The sequence below is a fragment of the Lampetra fluviatilis genome, chromosome 44 (genome assembly GCF_964198595.1).
Source record: "Lampetra fluviatilis chromosome 44, kcLamFluv1.1, whole genome shotgun sequence".
NCBI lineage: Eukaryota > Metazoa > Chordata > Hyperoartia > Petromyzontiformes > Petromyzontidae > Lampetra > Lampetra fluviatilis.
In genome coordinates, this window is record NC_136318.1 from 10,465,137 (window position 1) to 10,483,082 (window position 17,946).

A 17,946-nucleotide genomic window follows, 5' to 3' on the forward strand; every position below is an offset into this window, starting at 1 on the left:
GGGCTGTCAACTCGCAGACCAGCCTCACTTCGATGCTCATTCGAGAAGTGGAAAAATAACTGACATGATAAAACCCCATAATGATGATAGAATAGAGAGAAACAAAATACGATGTCACCCCCCCCCCACTCTCTCACTCTCCTCGCTCTCTTCCTTTCTCTCTCTCTCCACTAAAACCCCTCCCCCGTGGCCTTTGGCAAAAGCGCTGGGACGCTGTTTGTGAATTGTGCAGAGATAAGTGGAGGAGGCTAGGGCGTCCAGAATGTGCGGGTTCGTCTGTGCAGGCCTGATAGCTTATCTGAGCTCCCCGTCACCAGATCGCAGTCTTGATTCACATGCTTGTGTCTCTCCGCGTGTGTGTTTTCTCATTTTTTTGTATTACCTTTCCCAATGTGTTTGATGTGATGGCTTTTTTACGTTGGGGTTGTGTGTGTGTGGATGTGTAGCTGTGTAGGTGTGTGTGTGTGCGTGGTGCTGGCCACCCACCCCCTCGTGTTCCGTGCCGGCCTTCAATAGATGCTCGCTAACAGCACTTGCCCCAACAGTATGTTGAAGGCAATACGGGGGATCTTTGTCTTTTGTCTTTGTCCTGGGGCGCGGTGGCGTAGTGGTGAGCGCATTGCGCGGCAAAAAAGCCCGGAGAGCCGAGTTCGATTACCGTTCACGGCCACCAATACCAGTGACGATGATCTGTACCGCTCCCGGGTCTCCCCTAGGTCGACTCAGCCTCAAATGAGTACCTGGTGCGGTGTATAAAAACATTGCCACTGGGGAGACAAAGGCGGTCGGGCGTGGTGCTGGCCACCCAACTCCACGTATACCGTGCCGGCCTTCATAGGTACTCGCTAAAAGCACTTGCTCCAACAGTCTGTTAAGGCTATACGGGGGATATTGTCTTGTGTGTGCCTTGGGGAGCGGTGGTGCTGTGGTTAGCGCATTGCGCTACAAAAACACGGCGACCCAATTTCGATTCCCGCTCACGGCCTCCAACAACAATGACGATTATCTCTACCGGTCCTGAGCCTCCCCCACGTCTACTAAGCCTCAAATGAGTACCTGGTTCGGTGTGTAAAACATCGCCACTTGGGAGACAAAGGCGGTCGGGCGTGGTGCTGGCCACCACCCCCTCGTGTGCTGTGGCGGCCTTCATAGGCGCTATTCGCTAACAGCACTTGCCCCAACATTCTGTTAAGGCTATTCGGGGGATATTTGTCTGTGTTTGTGTGTGGTGTGTGTCTTGGGCTCCCATTAGGTCGACTCAACCTTAAATGTGTACAAATCAGGGGGAGACAAAGTGGGCATGCGTGCCGCGGGACTGGCAACCTCCGTGCCGGACTTTATAAATAGCTGCTCGCTAACAGCACTTGCCCTTACCGCCTTCAATAATAATACTGATGATGATGAAGACAGAACGTGCGATCTGTTCATCTTTGTGATATTTATTTTTTCCCCGGAGGCTCGCTAGCAGCAGACGACGATGACGATGGTGATTCGAGACCGATAAGAACTATGGACGAACATTTTTTTTTAAGTACAAAAAAAAAGCTCAAATAATAACACAAACTTTGCACGTCCGTCAATAACGCTGTGTGACCTGAACAGAGATAAATAATATAATGGGCGACGTTTCGGGCAATAACCCTTCTTCAGAGCACAAAAAGCACGTCAATAAGCGCAGTTTCCAACCCTTACTAAACCTACATATATGGCTACTCTACGTGCTATAAAGAAGGGTCATTGTCTAAAACGTCGCCTATCTTGTTTTTATTCAAAGGCCACACGCAGCGGTCGTGGAGCAATGTGTTTTATGTGCTCAGTGTTTGTTCTTGTGTCGCAGGATCATCACAAACGCATTGGCGAACAAGATCACGTTTGCACCGACGAGATTACTAATTAAATAAATAATTTGAATGAAGTCGTTCACTTCGGAAACGTGTTTATATGCAGTAAGGTATATTAATATATATATAATACTGTACATATAAATACATAATGTGGTAGTAAAACTATCGGGCCAAATGGGTGCTTGCGGGTAATCCACTGCATTGAGAATGAGCGTGATAACCCGATGGGTTTAATTCCCCGGCCACGGCTCACATCAGTGCCGAGTGTTATTTGGTGACGGAGAAGGCACCACTAGGTCGACTTAGCCTTAAATGACTACCTACCTGGTGTAGTGTCGGTATGAAGATATCATAAATTGGGGAGACAAAGGCGGCCGGGTGTGCTTGTTTCCGGCCCTTTATAGGAACTAGCTAAATGGGTTTGCACCACAACAGGCTGTTCAAGCCTTTGGTTTTGTCTGCGATTTACTTAAATTATACAAGCATTGATTTGAAGCTTTCGTGACTGCAGGAATCCATACTCTTGGGCTCTTTCGGTAAAGTCACGTAGGTAGAAAAATAATAGTTCACGACGTTTCGATCGCAACACAATTACAGCAAGACGTTTTCAGCAGTTTTTTCTTGCTGTAGTTGATGCAAGCATGATGCAAGCATTACTATTTAAAGTTTGTAATAATTAATATTGAACAAACAACATTCGTAGGCATATTTGATCAACTATTTAGCGAATCAACTGCTGAATGAAGGTCTCACCTATGCTGTGTCTGTTGGTCCGGGGGTATTTTGTCCATAATCCACCATGCTGGTCAATGGCGAAGGAATGGGGGCGAAGGGCGGGGGTCTGGGACTCGCCACTGATTGTTATCCGTGTTCACATCAGAGCGCCGGTTCGTATCACAATGCGCAGCGTGCTAACCACTGCGCCACCGCTCCATCCTTAAATCCATTCCATTGTTAGGTGATGAGTTGCTTCTTGTGAAGGATGAATGAATTAATTCTCAAATTACACCACCACGAGGAGGAGATGGGGGTTGTTGTTGTTGCACATATTCGGACATGCAAAGACAATATCCCCCGTGTAGCCTACATATGCTGTCGGTGCAAGTGCTGCTGTTAACGAGCACGCACTATGAAGGGCCGTCACGTGCGCACGATCCACGTGGTGCTGTGGCCAGGAACCACGCACGCCTGGCCCGCCTTTGTCTCTCCCCGGTGCTGATGTTCACGTACCGCCCCAGGTACTCGGTTGATCGCGGGGAGGCCTATATGACCTGTGTGGATATTTGCCAGTGATGTTGACCGGGTACATAGCGCAGTGCGCAAAGCGCTGCGCTATCACTCGTCACATGCACGAAGACAAAGAGCCCCCGTGTAGCCTTAACAGTCGTGCGGTTAGCGAGCAGGACTTATTAAGGGTGGCACGGCACACGAGGGGGTGGGTGGCCAGAACCACGCCCGACAGCCTTTGTCTCCCTCGTGGCGATGTTTACACACCGCACCAGCTACTCATTTTAACGAGGCGAGTCGTAGGACCGGTTCAGTTAATCATCACTGATGTTGGTGACTGTTAGCGGGAATCGAACTCGGGTTCCTGCTTGCTAACAGCACTTGCCCCAACAGTATGTCAAGGCGATATGGGAGATATTCGTCTTAGTTTTTTCTGTGTGAGTGGTAAACGGCAGTGGCGCGGTCAGCGCACTGTGCTACGAACCCGAGTTTCGATTCTCGCTCACGGCCACCAACACCCAAGGTCGACTCAGCCTCAAATGAGTACCTGGTGCGGTGTGCAGTGAGCATCGTCACGAATAGAGACAAAGGCGGCCGGGCGTGGTGCTTGCCACCCACACTCCTTCGTGTGCCGTGTCGGCCTTTATAGGTGCTGCTCGCTAACAGCACTTGGCCCAACTATCAGTTAAGGCTATACGGTGGTGGGGATATTTTTCTTGGTACGCGCTTGCGTGAATGCCTCGAGCTCCAGGCGTGTGATGATGAAACGTGGCGAGACGGGAGATCTTATCCTGGTGCAATGAAATCATGCCGGACCCACGGCACGCTATCTCCCCCACCCCCCATCCCACCCTCGTCCACCAACCACCCCCACCCCCAAACCAACCCCCTCCACCAACCCCCATAACCCCATTGCCACCGCTAGCTCGAGTTCGCCTTAAGTAGCGTACCTCTTGTGTGTGTGCAGTGTCAGCGGTTAGCACGCCGCCCTTCGAATCCAACCACCCGCGTTCGATTCCCGGTCAGGTGCAAACTCCGGTGACGATTTATCTGAACTGGTCCTGGGCCTCCCCAAGGTCGACTCAACCTCAAATGAGTACCTGGTGCGGTGTGTAAACATCGCCACTGGGGAGACAAAGGCGATCCGGCTGTGATGCTGGACACCCAACCCCCTCGTTGCAACAATCATTGGCCCTAAAAGTCTACTATTCCTCAACTATCATTTTTATTTCACCAAGTAAGGCCCACTGAGCTATGTAGCTCTTTATCAGAAGCCACCTGGCCACAAATAATGGCTCTACAAAGCGGCTTGTTACGTGGAAGTTTATAGCAGGCAAATACTCTAAACGCGTCAATCTAGATTTGAAGTTTTCGTGACTGCAGGGATCCATACTCTTTGGTTGATGTGGTTGTCCCACCTGATGGCGGATGCTTGTGTTGCGCCCGAAACGTCGTGATTTGATTTATTTTATACCTACGTGAATTTACCGAAAGAACCAAAGAATGCTGTAAACGCGTGTTTCTCAATTTGGAGGGAAGGACCGAAGTACCAGGAGAAAAACCCACGCGGCCACGGGGAGAGAAAGACACGCACACTCCAAGTATACAGCAGCAGGCGTCAGGGTCGGGATCGAAACCACGACTCCTTGCACATCAGGTGAGGTAGTTAACATCTTGCCACCGTGGCGCCCACTGCTATATGGCGGATCTTTGTCTTTGTTAAATACATCAGCAATGGGGAGACAAAGGCAGCCGGGTTTGCATGGTCATAGCAACCCCCCACTCCCCGCCAAAAAAAGACGCCATCCGTACTTCACCACGCTGGTCGTTGCGGGTTGGTGAAGGCAGCGGTAGATGATCATAGACATCGGAGCATAGACGTACGGTACAACAATGGATTTTGCTTCACGGCCTCTCTGCTGCCCTCCTCGCAATCCCCGCAGTGTGCCTATAGCACCTGGTATGCACACGATTGTCAACAATCCTGGCACCGTCCAGGCTCAAGTCCAGCTTAGCTTGCGAGATCTTTACGATTCCTCTCGACGAAAGGAAACCGAATTCTCGAGAATTATCGCGGTTATGGGAACTGCACTCTTGAATAATTAAGCTATTCACTCATGCACGCACTCGCTCACTCACAGCAAAGGCAAAGCTCTCACCGTGTGTAGCATGCACAGGCTGTCGGGGCAAGTGCTGTGAGCGAGTACCAATGAGTGCACGAAGCGGGTGGTGTTGGTCATCACCACCCACGCCCTGCCGCCTTTGTCTCCCCATTTCTGATGTCTTCAGATGTTGACCGCTGCCGGGAATCGAACTCGGGCCGCCGGATTCGTAGCGCAGAACTGATGGATGAGGCTCTCCACCCTCCCCACCTTCCCCACGCCTTGCCACCTGCGAGGAATATGTATCGCCATACTTCGCCACGCTTGGTCAGCGCGGTCTGGAGAAGGCGTGGGGTTTACAGAACAGCAACAACAACAGCAACACCGGAGTCTGCTGCATTGCCATCTTCTTCCCGACACACGCGGACACAAAAATACACTCAAACACATGCGTCAATGTCACGGTGGCCTTAATGGAACCCCCCCCCCATAATTAGCGACGTTTCGGGTAAGGGCCCTCCTTCATAACAGAGCTCCGAGAGAAATCCGTGCGGGGGTGGATGGATTCTGACCACACCACTGCCACCAAAACCGCGTGCCGTATGCGCCGGCCTTCATGTGGTTGCTACCCTAACCACTGCGCCACCACTCCTCACATCACCACCATCACCCCTCCTCCTGCTGCGGTTGCTACTCCCCTGTTGATCTCGGATTGTGTTTTGTTGTGGCTTCTCTCTATAGGCGCGCCTATCGTCAAATGCTGCATGGAAATCCGGATAGCGGGCGTCTCCTGCCTTTGAACATTCTCACCCGGCATGGGGAAGTCGGTATCTGGGCTATCTCTCTACCAGTGTGGGGGCCCCGCCACGGAGACAGTGGGGGGGAGTGGAGAGTGGGAGAGACACACAGTGGGAGAGAGAGACAGTGGAGAGTGTGAGAGAGACAGTGGAGAGTGAGAGAGACAGTGGAGAGTGAGGGAGAGACAGTGGAGAGTGAGAGAGACAGTGGAGAGAGACTTTTGACTTTTAAAACCAATTTTATTGCTGCAGCAGCAATGCTCCGCAGCCACATTTGATACGGGGTCACCAACATCGAGAACAGCCACATCGCCATTGCAAAACCGCGGCACGTGCGCCGCACCGCCACGTGCGCCACACCGCCACGTGCGCCACACCCGCGTCGCTACATATGTAATGTAGGAACTTGGCGGGAGACGACCTTACGGGTAGCACACTCTTTTATTAACACCAACTTATATTACACGGGTGGCTAACTCCAGCCTTAACCCACGGGGTTCCCCCGGCTACACCCACACGGGCTCTTACGCCCCGTAGCCTCTCGGAACACCCCCAGCCGGGGTGTCCATCTCGACTCTGGGTCCCATAGTCTCGGTCCACATGGACGTCAGACCACGGGTCCCACAGTCTCGCCTCCGAGCCACACAGGGCCCCGGCCCTCACAAGGACAGCGGGACTAGGGGTCTCAGGGCCTACCTCTGAACTCCGTCTTCGGTCTTCGACTGGTTAACAACTCCCCGAGTACTCCCGCGCGTCCCCCTTTATAGTCCTTCATGCGGACGTCGCTGAGAGCACCCACCCCAGTTTACCAATCACTGCGCGCTGCCCATGATCCTCTTTCCCACCTTGTGTCAGCGCGCACAACCACGCACCCCGCGCCGCCCCGTAATCTCTCACTCTCGGCGCGCGCGTCAACACCACGCCTACATCGCGTGCCCAACCACGCACCCCGCGCCGCCCCGTGATCTCTCACTGCGGGCGCGCGTCCGCACCACCACTACATCACCCCCTACCACATAACTCGCAGCCGACCCGGCTGCTATAAAAAAAATCTTATTACCCCCCCCCGTGTGTGCCCCGTAACACAAGCAACAACAACAACACAACACAACAAGAACAATATGTACAACGCGGCGAGCGACAACAATAAATGTGTATGCAAAAAAATGACTCGTGCAGCGTCCCTTCATTACCGAGCGCCCCTTGAACGGGACATTACACCGGGCAGAAGGGGAACGCGGCGGCGAGCTCGTTTTTTTTTTTTTTCATGAAAAGTGTTGTGTCTTAGCACGAGTCCGCCTGGCCGGTCCGTCGTACGGCACCAGACGCGGTTGACCGTCCGGTGGTGCCGGCAGTCCAGGAAGGCACGGGGCAGGCATCGGAGATCCGCGCGTGCCGCGGGGTTCCGGTTCCTGACGGTCAACAGCCGTCAGGTCCGAGACACCTGGGAGTGGGTCAGGTGGAGACACGTGAGCATCAGCCTGCGACACATCCCTCCCCTAGTCGACGGCCACATCACACGCTCGGTCGTTACGGTACAAAGGGAGGCCATGCGGTGCCGCGAAGGGTTTCAGCCGGGAGGGGTGTACGTACCAACGGCGTTATTCCCATTTAATCTGGATACTCTGGGGTCGTGCAACACGCACGATTTCCACCGGTCCCCTCCATGGTCTCAACAATTTAGGGGACGTAGCCAACGGTGCAGGTGGACAGTGCAGCCAGGCCTTATCGCCTGGTTTCCAATCGTGCGTATACACCTTTCGTTCATGCAATCTTTCGTTAGCGATCTGGCGAGACCTCGAATTCAACCTCGCAGCCTCTCGCGCTTCAGCCAGTTTGGCGATATTAAATTTGATGTGAACGGCCAATTTAGATTTCGCACGTGGCTGGGAAATCCCCAGTTGGACATCCATGGCCAGATCGGCCTCCCGCCCATACATGAGAAAAAATGGGGAAAACCCCGTCGCCGCATGAGGGGCCATTCGATAGGCCGCGAGTACCCCAGGTACCTGTAAGTCCCAATCAACCTGATCGTTGCAGACCTGTTGGCACAGCATAGAAGTAATCGTCCTGTTCAGACGTTCAACCATTCCATCAGTCTGCGGGTGGTACGGGGAGGTACGCACTTTCTTTGTACCCAACAGGTCGCACACCTCGCGCAACAAAACGCTCGAAAAATTCTTGCCTTGGTCCGTCAGCAAGCGTTCGGGGGCACCTTTGTCCAAAACATAGCCCTGGACAAAGGCGTCCGCCACTGCCGCAGCCGACTGGTTGGCGAGTGGCCATGCCATGGGCCATCGGGTGAAGTATTCTACGCCAACCAGCAGGTACTTATTACCCCTAGGTGTAGCGGGAAAGGGCCCCAAGATGTCGAGCGCAACCAGTTCGTTCTGGCGCGAAACCTGAATGGATTGTAGCGGTGGATTAGCCGCTATTGGTGGCGGTTTCCTTTGGGCGCACCCCACACATCCCTTAAGGATGTTTGCCACGTCGTTGCCCATACCCGGCCAATAATAGTCCCGTTGGATTAGGGCGAGCGTTTTGTGAAATCCCAAATGCATGAGTCGTTCGTGAGCAGCCAGAACGACCCTACCCCGCATAGCAAATGGCACAACGAGCGCATGACGCCGAGACATGTTGTCCCACTTCATCAGGAGGCCCTGTCTGACCACCCAGGAACCGACCTGCGTCTCCCCCCACCGGGAGCGTCAGCCTTCTGACGCAGCGTGAGTAGGGAGCTGTCGGCCATTTGGAGACGGCCCCACTCGATAAAGGGCAACGCTAGTAACGAGTCCCTCCCCGTGGGAGCGGCGGGCGCGTCGACCCCCGGAGCGTCAGTGGCGGCGAGCAAAACTTCCGCGGGGACGGCGACAGGGGGTTTACACCGCGCCGATCCCAGAAGACATGCGCATTCCGAGCGCGGCGGCAATCGCGACAAGGCATCCGCATTCGAGTGCCGCAATCCCTTACGGTAAATCGTCGTGAATTGGTAGTCTTGGAGGACCTCCAACCATCGGGACAATTGGCCCGGAGGGTTGCGCCACCCGCATAGCGTATTGGAGAGCCGCGTGGTCCGTACGAACAGTAAAATGACGGCCGTAGAGATACGGCCTGAATTGCTGTATAAAAAAAACGATCGCTAGCAATTCACGACGTGTTACGCAGTAGCGTTGTTCCGCAGGTGACAAAACTCTGCTACCGTAGGCGACCACCCGTTCGACCCCCCCGACCACCTGTGAGAGCACTCCCCCGATACCCGTGTTACTGGCATCCGTATCAAGCAGGAACGGTTGCGTGAAATCGGGGTAACACAAGGGGGGAGCCCGCACCAAGGCGTCTCGAAGGGAGCAGAACGCAGCCTCCTCTTCAGGCCCCCAGTGAAACCTTACTCCTTTAGCCGTCAAAGCGTGTAGGGGCCTGGCTATGGTGGCAAAATGTTCGACAAAACGGCGGTAGTAGGAGGCGAATCCTATGAAGCTGCGGACTTCAGTGACTGAGGTTGGCGTTGGCCATGAGCTGACGCAGTGCGTCTTAGCAGGGTCTGTAGAGATCCCTGAACAGCCAACGATATGCCCCAAGTACCTGACCGATTCCCAAAGCAGGTAACATTTCGCCGGTTAAAATTTTAATTTAGCGGAACGCATCCTGAGGAACACCGCTCTCAGTCGCTGGAGGTGCTCCTCGAAAGTCCGGCTGAAAACGATGATATCATCGAGGTAAATCAAACAGGTGTCCCATTGGAGTCCTGACAAAACCAATTCCATGAGCCTCTGGAACGTGGCGGGAGCGGAATGTAAGCCCATGGGCAATCGATTGAATTCAAATAGGCCTCCTGGTGTCCGGAAAGCGGTCTTTGGTTTCGATTCGTCATCGAGGGGCAATTGCCAAAATCCCGAAAGCAGGTCAAGCGTCGAAAAAAACTGTGCTCCCGCCAAGGCATCCAGCGACTCATCCATCCTGGGGAGTGGATACGCGTCGGCCATTGAGATTTTTTTTAGGCGGCGGAAATCCACACAGAACCGCAAGGACCCGTCCTGTTTTTTAACAAGGACGATGGGAGCACCCCACGGACTGGAAGAGGGCGAAATGATGTCGGCCGCCAACATGTCATTAACAGCCGACTGCACATGCTCCTTCTCGGCTGGGCTGAGCCGGAAGGGATTCTGCCGAATAGGGGCCGCGTCACCCATCGCTATGTGGTGGCGCAACAGGTCTGTGCAGCCAATATCGTACTTGTGTCTGCTAAGCACGTCAGCGAATTCGAGTAGCAAGCCCCTCAACGCTCCCAACTGCACACTAGACAAGTTACTAGACCCAGCACACAACGAGTCTAACCACTCTGTCGCCTCCTCAAATGGAGGATGCGTATCGAGGCCCGAATCCGCATGTGCAACGAGCTGTTCATCGACGGGTAGCGGCGCCGCGTGAGCCAGCACCGTGCCCTGTGTAATTACGGCTGGCCGTGACCCCGTATTCAGAACCATAACGAACGGCTCACTGTCCGCCCGCACCATGGTCTGAGCTACCGCTAAGTCGAGGCCCCCAACAGCTCTGTTTGACGGCCCCAACAGAATACCCTGTCCCGCCGCATCCACCCCGAGGGGTTTTCTCAATCGAAGGGGTACCAACATTTGCGATCCCGGGGGTACCCGTACAGTCTGAGTTGCCAGCGCCTGAACCGTCGCACAAACCGTGCGTATTTTTGTAGGACTCGTCAAAAATGCAACCCTCCGTCCCGATGGAAGCTCAATCAGGCCTGATCGATGAGAATTTTAATGGGCATTTTACCCAGAAAGTCCGTACCCAGTAAACAAGGAACTGCCAGAGATGATGATACAAAAATAGGACCCGCCAATTTGATATCGCCAATACAAATAGTCGCCCGAATCTGTCCGATGATTCCCAAGGATCCCCCGTTCGCCGCGTAAAATGGTACGTCCACCGGCAAAAGGGGTCGACATTGGACGGGAAGGATGTTATAAATAAGGTCCGAAATGATAGTGGCTGATGCACCCGTGTCCACCAGCACCCGGACCTCAATCCCATCAATAAAACCCGTTACCACGGACGACCCGGCCGACGCAGCCACTATCCTGTGGGCCAATTCGGACCATTCGACTGCTTTCGGGCCATGTATGAACCCCCCTCGCCGAACCGAATCCCCGGTACCCATACGCAGTCCCCCCACCGTGAAGTGGCGACCCGAGTGTGCCGTGTATGTGGACCGAGCGTGTGGGGTGCCGCGACTTGCCGGGGTTAGCTGGGACGACTTGGGGCCTTGGTCGTCGTCCGGACGTGGTCCCGTGGCGCGCTGACGCGGAGCCCGGCACCCGGACGCGACGTGACTCCGAAGGCCGCAGTTGTAACACATGACGAGGGACGTCGTGGGTTTCGGTTGCTCCAGCTTGCGGGACGAACGTGTGGGCGAACGACCTCCCGCTCTCCACTCCCCTGGTCTCGACACGGTGAAGGCCTCCTCCCGAGCCGTAGCAGTCTGAGGCTCGGCGACCGTGGCGGCAGGTGCCGCGATCCCCGCCGATGCACAGACGACCGTCCGCTTGCGCTTGAGGACCTCGTGTGCGTGAATACTTGTAGCAATCCCCAAGGAGCAGATGTCCATTTCGTCTGCCATATTGATGGGGACTCCCAGGTCGTGAGCCAACGCCAGCAGCTGCTCTGTCACCATGGCGTCCTTCCCCTCCTTGTCCATGCGGGGAAAAGCAGCGTCCGCCAGGGCGAGCAGCGCCGTGCGATAGGCGAGCGTAGTTTCTCCAACCATCTTGCGCCGTTCGTAGAACTGGTGGCGACAGGTCGAGGGCGGTCCGAACACCTTAGCCATTAGATGTAGCGCGGCCTGGAGCGATGAGCGGGACGACCTTGGGGCGGATGTGAAGGCCGCAAGCACGTCGTCGTCGAGCGTCGCTGGCAGTGCGCGTAGGGCAGTGGTGTCGGACCACCCCGACATTTCTTGATGTGCGAGGAACCTTCGTTGGAAGGCCCCCCAGTCGCCCCCGTCTGCCTTGAACGCCGTCAGCACGGGCAGTCGTTGCTGGAAGACCTGGTCGTCGTCCTCCGAGGAATGCTTTTCCCGTGCGCCGCTGTGGTTGACGAAAATGTCGGCTCCGTCGGCAGGCGCATGGTGGAGAGCTCTGCCTTGAACGTCGTCAGCACGGGCAGTCGTTGCTGGAAGACCTGGTCGTCGTCCTCCGAGGAATGCTTTTCCCGTGCGCCGCTGTGGTTGACGAAAATGTCGGCTCCGTCGGCAGGCGCATGGTGGAGAGTTCTGGCGCGCGCCGATGACGCGGGCTGTGCAGAGTGGAGGTCTCCGACTACGTGGTGTCCACGCTTCCCGCCAACCGATGGTGGACCCTCAAAAATGGCGCCAATTTCAAAACTTTCGGCGCGAAGCGCATTCTGGCGGGATCCCTCCGGCCGCGCTCCCTCCTCCAACCTCGTAGTCATCCTCCCGCCTGCTGAAACGGTGATTTCCGCCAAAATTGAAGCGGCGGCGAGCAGCAACTCCGCCAGGCGGGAGTGTGCATCCTGTAGGCTGGTGTCGGAGGCGAGCGGAGCGTCGGCCATCGCCGCGAAGTGCTGCATCGGCGGCAACTCCTCGGCCTCTCCTTCCGAGGTTTGTGGCTCCGGTACGCCGTCGTCTTCCCGATCTCGCTCGTGGGTACGGGTAGTCTTCCTAGTATCCATCCTTTTGAAGACAGGTTTAATTCTGACGCCAGTTGTAATGTAGGAACTTGGCGGGAGACGACCTTACGGGTAGCACACTCTTTTATTAACACCAACTTATATTACACGGGTGGCTAATTCCAGCCTTAACCCACGGGGTTCCCCCGGCTACACCCACACGGGCTCTTACGCCCCGTAGCCTCTCGGAACACCCCCAGCCGGGGTGTCCGTCTCGACTCTGGGTCCCACAGTCTCGGTCCACATGGACGTCAGACCACGGGTCCCACAGTCTCGCCTCCGAGCCACACAGGGCCCCGGCCCTCACAAGGACAGCGGGACTAGGGGTCTCAGGGCCTACCTCTGAACTCCGTCTTCGGTCTTCGACTGGTTAACAACTCCCCGAGTGCTCCCGCGCGTCCCCCTTTATAGTCCTTCATGCGGACGTCGCTGAGAGCACCCACCCCAGTTGACCAATCACTGCGCGCTGCCCACGATCCTCTTTCCCACCTTGTGTCAGCGCGCACAACCACGCACCCCGCGCCGCCCCGTAATCTCTCACTCTCGGCGCGCGCGTCAACACCACGCCTACATCGCGTGCCCAACCACGCACCCCGCGCCGCCCCGTGATCTCTCACTGCGGGCGCGCGTCCGCACCACCACTACACATACATCGCCCGCTTAAAATGGACCAGTCAAAACGTGAAAGTCAGTGCACCGTTTGTGTTGGTGCAGAGGGCCTGACCGGCCCCCCACCGTTAAAGGAATACGGCGTGCGCGTCCCCAACATGGGAGTGTTACGCGTGCTCCTGCTGGAGCCTCACCTTAAATAGGCCCCTCAACATCGCCACTGCTGAGCATCCACCATCCGTGTCGCCTTGCAGCTTTTTTTTTCAGGTTTTGTAAACTGCCATCTTTGCTTGGGCGCAGACAAAGTTTGCCAGGTCGTGGCGCTTATTCGCCAGGTACGGCACCCCGTATATGAACCTGCTCTTGTAAAAGGGCACCCCCAGTTTCTTGAAGATGGATCCTGAAAGCCGGAACATTGGGTTCAGCCGTGGACACCCCACGTACTGGTGGGCCAGATACTCCTTCGCGCCACAGAACGCACACAGATCTGACGACCCTGGGGTGATTTTGCTGATCCACACCGCCGCGTCCAGTGCGCCAACCTCCACTGGAGGCTTGTACAGCTGCTTCCACTGGGGGTGGCTTCGATCAGGTGAGAGAAAAAGTCCCCCTATTTCGTGTCCAGGAGGTTTGCCAGGTCTCGACAATGCAGCGTCTTGACGCAGCAAGCGTACAGCACCCTCTTGGGGGCACCCTTGAGGGCCACGTCTCTGCTGTCTGCGAGCTTGAGCAGCTTCCTTGAGTCACAGTGCCCGGGAGGCTGGGTGCAGGAGATGCGCAACTCCGGGAAGGAGGAGGAAGGTCGTGCGGCGCCGCTGTCTTCAGGTGCCTCCAGCTTCAACCGCAGCTTCCGCATTGCTGCAAGCGCCTCCCGCAACAGCTTCTCTCCGGCAAGCATGGAGCGGAGCCCCTCAGCGCCGCTGACCTCAGCTGCGTTCTTCCACTTGGGGTGAAAATCTTGGCTCCTCACGAGGTCGCCGACTGTCCACACCCCTGCCGAGGCGAAACGGAGGGTCAGCGTTCCCTCCTCCCTGATTCCATTGAAGAGGCTATTATAGAACAGGGGTTCGTTCATGAAAAGATTGAGGCCCAGTGCGGGCTCGCCCTGCTCCATTGAAGGCTCCGCCACGCCTCCAAGAGGCTTTGATAATACCCTGGCAGCCCCGTGCAATCGACCAGGGCCAGGTCCAACAGGAAAATCTCCCTCCCATATCCCAGGCGCCCCCCCCCCCCCCCCGCGTTTCTCAGCAGGGTGAGGGCCAGCGACGTCCAGGGTAGCTCCTCCTGTTCATACAGCAGACGCCTCACGGCCTGGAGCCTGAAGCTCATCACTCTGACGGAGACATCTACCAGGCCCTGGCCGCCCTCACCCACCAGCAGGCAGAGGACCCCTGGCCTCATCCATTGCTTGCTGTTCCACACAAAGTGGGCGAGTAACCGGTTTGCCCTCGTGAGTAACCAGCCCGGGGGTTGGAGGACTTTGGCCCTATGCCACAGCACAGAGGCTACCAGGTTATTTCCTATGAGCACTTTCCCCCTGAAGGACATTTGCAGAGCGAGGCGTGCCCACGCCCTCAATTTGGCCTCAAATATGGACAACTTGTGGTTTCCCTAGGTGAACTCCAAGATACTTTATGCCCTCGGCCTGCCAAACGACTCCGCCTGGGAGGAGCACAGAACTCACGGCACACTGTGACCCCAAACATAGAGCCTCACACTTTCGCCAGTTGACCTTGGCGCACAAGGCCTTTTCATAGACCGACACCGCCCGGCAGAGTGCGGAGACGTCCTGCGCGTCGTTGATCACAGCGCATATGTCGTCCGCATATGCGGAGACCCTTACGACTGCATTTTCAGGACCCGGAACCCTGAACCCGGACAGAGATTGCCTTAGGTGACATAAGAGTGGCTCAAGGGACAAGGTGTAGAGGAGCCCCGAGAGAGGGCATCCTTGCCTGACCCCCCTCGTCACGGGAAAAGGGCAGCCAAGCCGTTGGTTTATTTTTATGAGGCTGGATATGCCCGTGTACAGGAGTTGCACATGCAATATGAAATTCTGACCGAACCCGAATGACACGAGCAGTTTCCCCAGGTACGCATGGCTCACTCGGTCGAACGCCTTTTCCTGGTCCATGAAGAGGAGGCCTGAGTCCATGTCGTGCATGTCCGCGAGGGAGATTACATCCCTGACCGTGCTGATGTCATAAATTCAGCGGCCAGGGATGCAATATGACTGTTCGGGTTGAACGAGCTGACCTACCACCATTTTAAGGCGGTTTGCCAGCACCTTGGCGAATATTTTATAGTCGGCGCACAGGAGGGACACGGGTCGCCAGTTTGCTATGCAACGCAGGTCCCCCTTCTTAGGCAGCAGGGTGACTACCGCCCTCCTGCAGCTCTGTGGGAGTTCCCCCTCCCGCAGGCTCTCCGTCAGCAACCCCAGCAGGCAGGAGCCGAGCTCATCCCAGAAGGCTGCGTAAAACTCTACTGGCAGCCCACCGATCCCTGGAGATTTGCCAGCTGCCAGTCCTTTCATGGTGGAGTGGAGCTCCTCCAGGGTGACGGGGCTTTCCAGACGCTTGCTCTCAGAGTCCCCTAAGGTAGGGCCTCCGTCTAGCAGTTCTTCGACAGCCTCGTCATGTATGCCCTCAGCTTTGAATAAATTGGAATAAAAATCCCTCGCGATCTTAGCAATTTCACCCTCAGCTGTGGCTATCTCCCCCTTTGGAGTTTGTAAACTTAGCATGTTGTTGTCGTTGGTCGAGGGTTTGTTACATAATCGAAATAAATACTTGGAGGGAGAGTCCGTGTATGCCAGGTGCTGCATTTTTTGCATACAAACGAGCTATGCGCCTGCTGGTTTGTGACGGCCCTGAAGAGCCGCTGCTTCTCCAGTAGTGTCTCACCTTGCTGTGTGTTGTGGGATGAGCTCAGCTCTGCCTCAAGTGCCAGCAGCTCGTTTTGCAGGTGGCGCGCCACCTCGTTCTTGGCGGCGGCATGCTGGATCATGAACTGCTGACAGAGAACCCTGACCTGCGCCTTTGTGTTGTCCCACCATAGCTGGTGGGAGCTGAAGCTTCCTTTAGCAGGCAGCCACTGAGCCCAAAAGGCGTTGAAGGTTTCTCTGAAGTCGGTGTCATCAAGCAGCTGTACGTTGAGTCTCCAGTAGGCGCTGTGCTGCTCCACTCTGGGAATTTACAGCAGCACAGAGACCAGGTGGTGATCGGAAAAACCGGAGGGTACGATTTTACTGTCCCCGAGCAGGTTAACACTGCTGGCATTGACGTACAGTCGGTCGAACCTGGCAAGGCTTATCCTGCCTTGATTGCCGCAGCGGCACCAAGAGTACTGCCGCTGGGCTGGATGCTGTAGTCGCCACCAGGGGCGGTTTCTTCATTAGGGCGATTGGGCGACGCACCACCAATGTCATTCAACCACAGAGTCACGCTAGCCGTCACTGTCAGCCTCTGGATATAGTCCAATCAGCGTCATGTCACGTTCTGTGGAGTACCGCCTCTTTTTGGGCGATATCACTACGGCTGAGAATCACCCCGAGTGGCCCCATAGACTTACATTCAAAGATGTTTTTTTTCGAACGGGGGCGCTGCAATGCATTCTCTATGGCTTCCGGGAGGGCATGCACTAACGTGCTTACGTCATCATACGTGCTAACGTCATCATACGTAAGCACGTTTCATCCAACAATATAATTTATCGCCACCTAGTGGAATCTTTAATAAAATAAACTTGAGTGGTTTGTTTTAATAGTGAGTATATAAACAAACAAGATGTATTGTAAGAGTCACTTTATTTTTCATTAATATTAAAGAAGTGAAGTTGCCTTTACATGCTTAAGCTGTTAATTTATTCATTGCATGGGTGGACCTTATCAATCATCCAGACATTTGCCCCCCTTGAGAGATTTTGCAGGAGCCGCCACTGGTCGCCACACGTCACGCAGATCCAGTCTCTGCATGAGTTCGGCTAGCGGCCGTGCGGATTCAGGGTGAGGTTCGGCAGTGTTGCGGTCGAGAGCTGGGTCGAGGGTGCAGTTAAAGTCTCCCCCCACGACGGTGTGCACGTCGTCCACGTCGTCTGTCGCGAGTGCTTCCCGCAGTGCGCCGAAGAAGAGCTTCCTCTCGGGGGCCTTGCTCGGCGTGTACACGTTAAAGCACCTGAGGCAGGATTTATTCAGGATGAATTCCACAGAAATCAAGTGACCTTTGACGATTTCTTTGAATGAGACATTCTCTGGTGCAAACCGCGAACTGAGCACAATTGCCACGCCGGTGAGGTTGTCCTCGGCATGGCTGAAGAAGGCCCGGCCGCCTAGGAAAGGCTGGCGTTGGGCCTCCAGAGTGGCGTCGAGGTGAGTTTCCTGGAGGAGAGTCACATCTGCTTTGTGTTCCCTGACAAAGCGGCAGATCTGGTCCCACCTCTTGTCACTGCGAGCGCTGTTACAGTTCAGACGAGCAACCTTAATAGCTGAAGCCATCATGTAGTTGTGTGGTGTTGGTAGTGTTAACAGTAGTTGCGGGGGGTTGGGTTACTTCTGGGCAGAAGTAAGCTCCTTCTTCGCCTTGCGCATGAACGCTTTTAGGCGGTAGCATTCCTGAGTCGAGAAACCCAACTTGTCGCTTTTGCGGCAAATTTGTTGGGATGATTTAA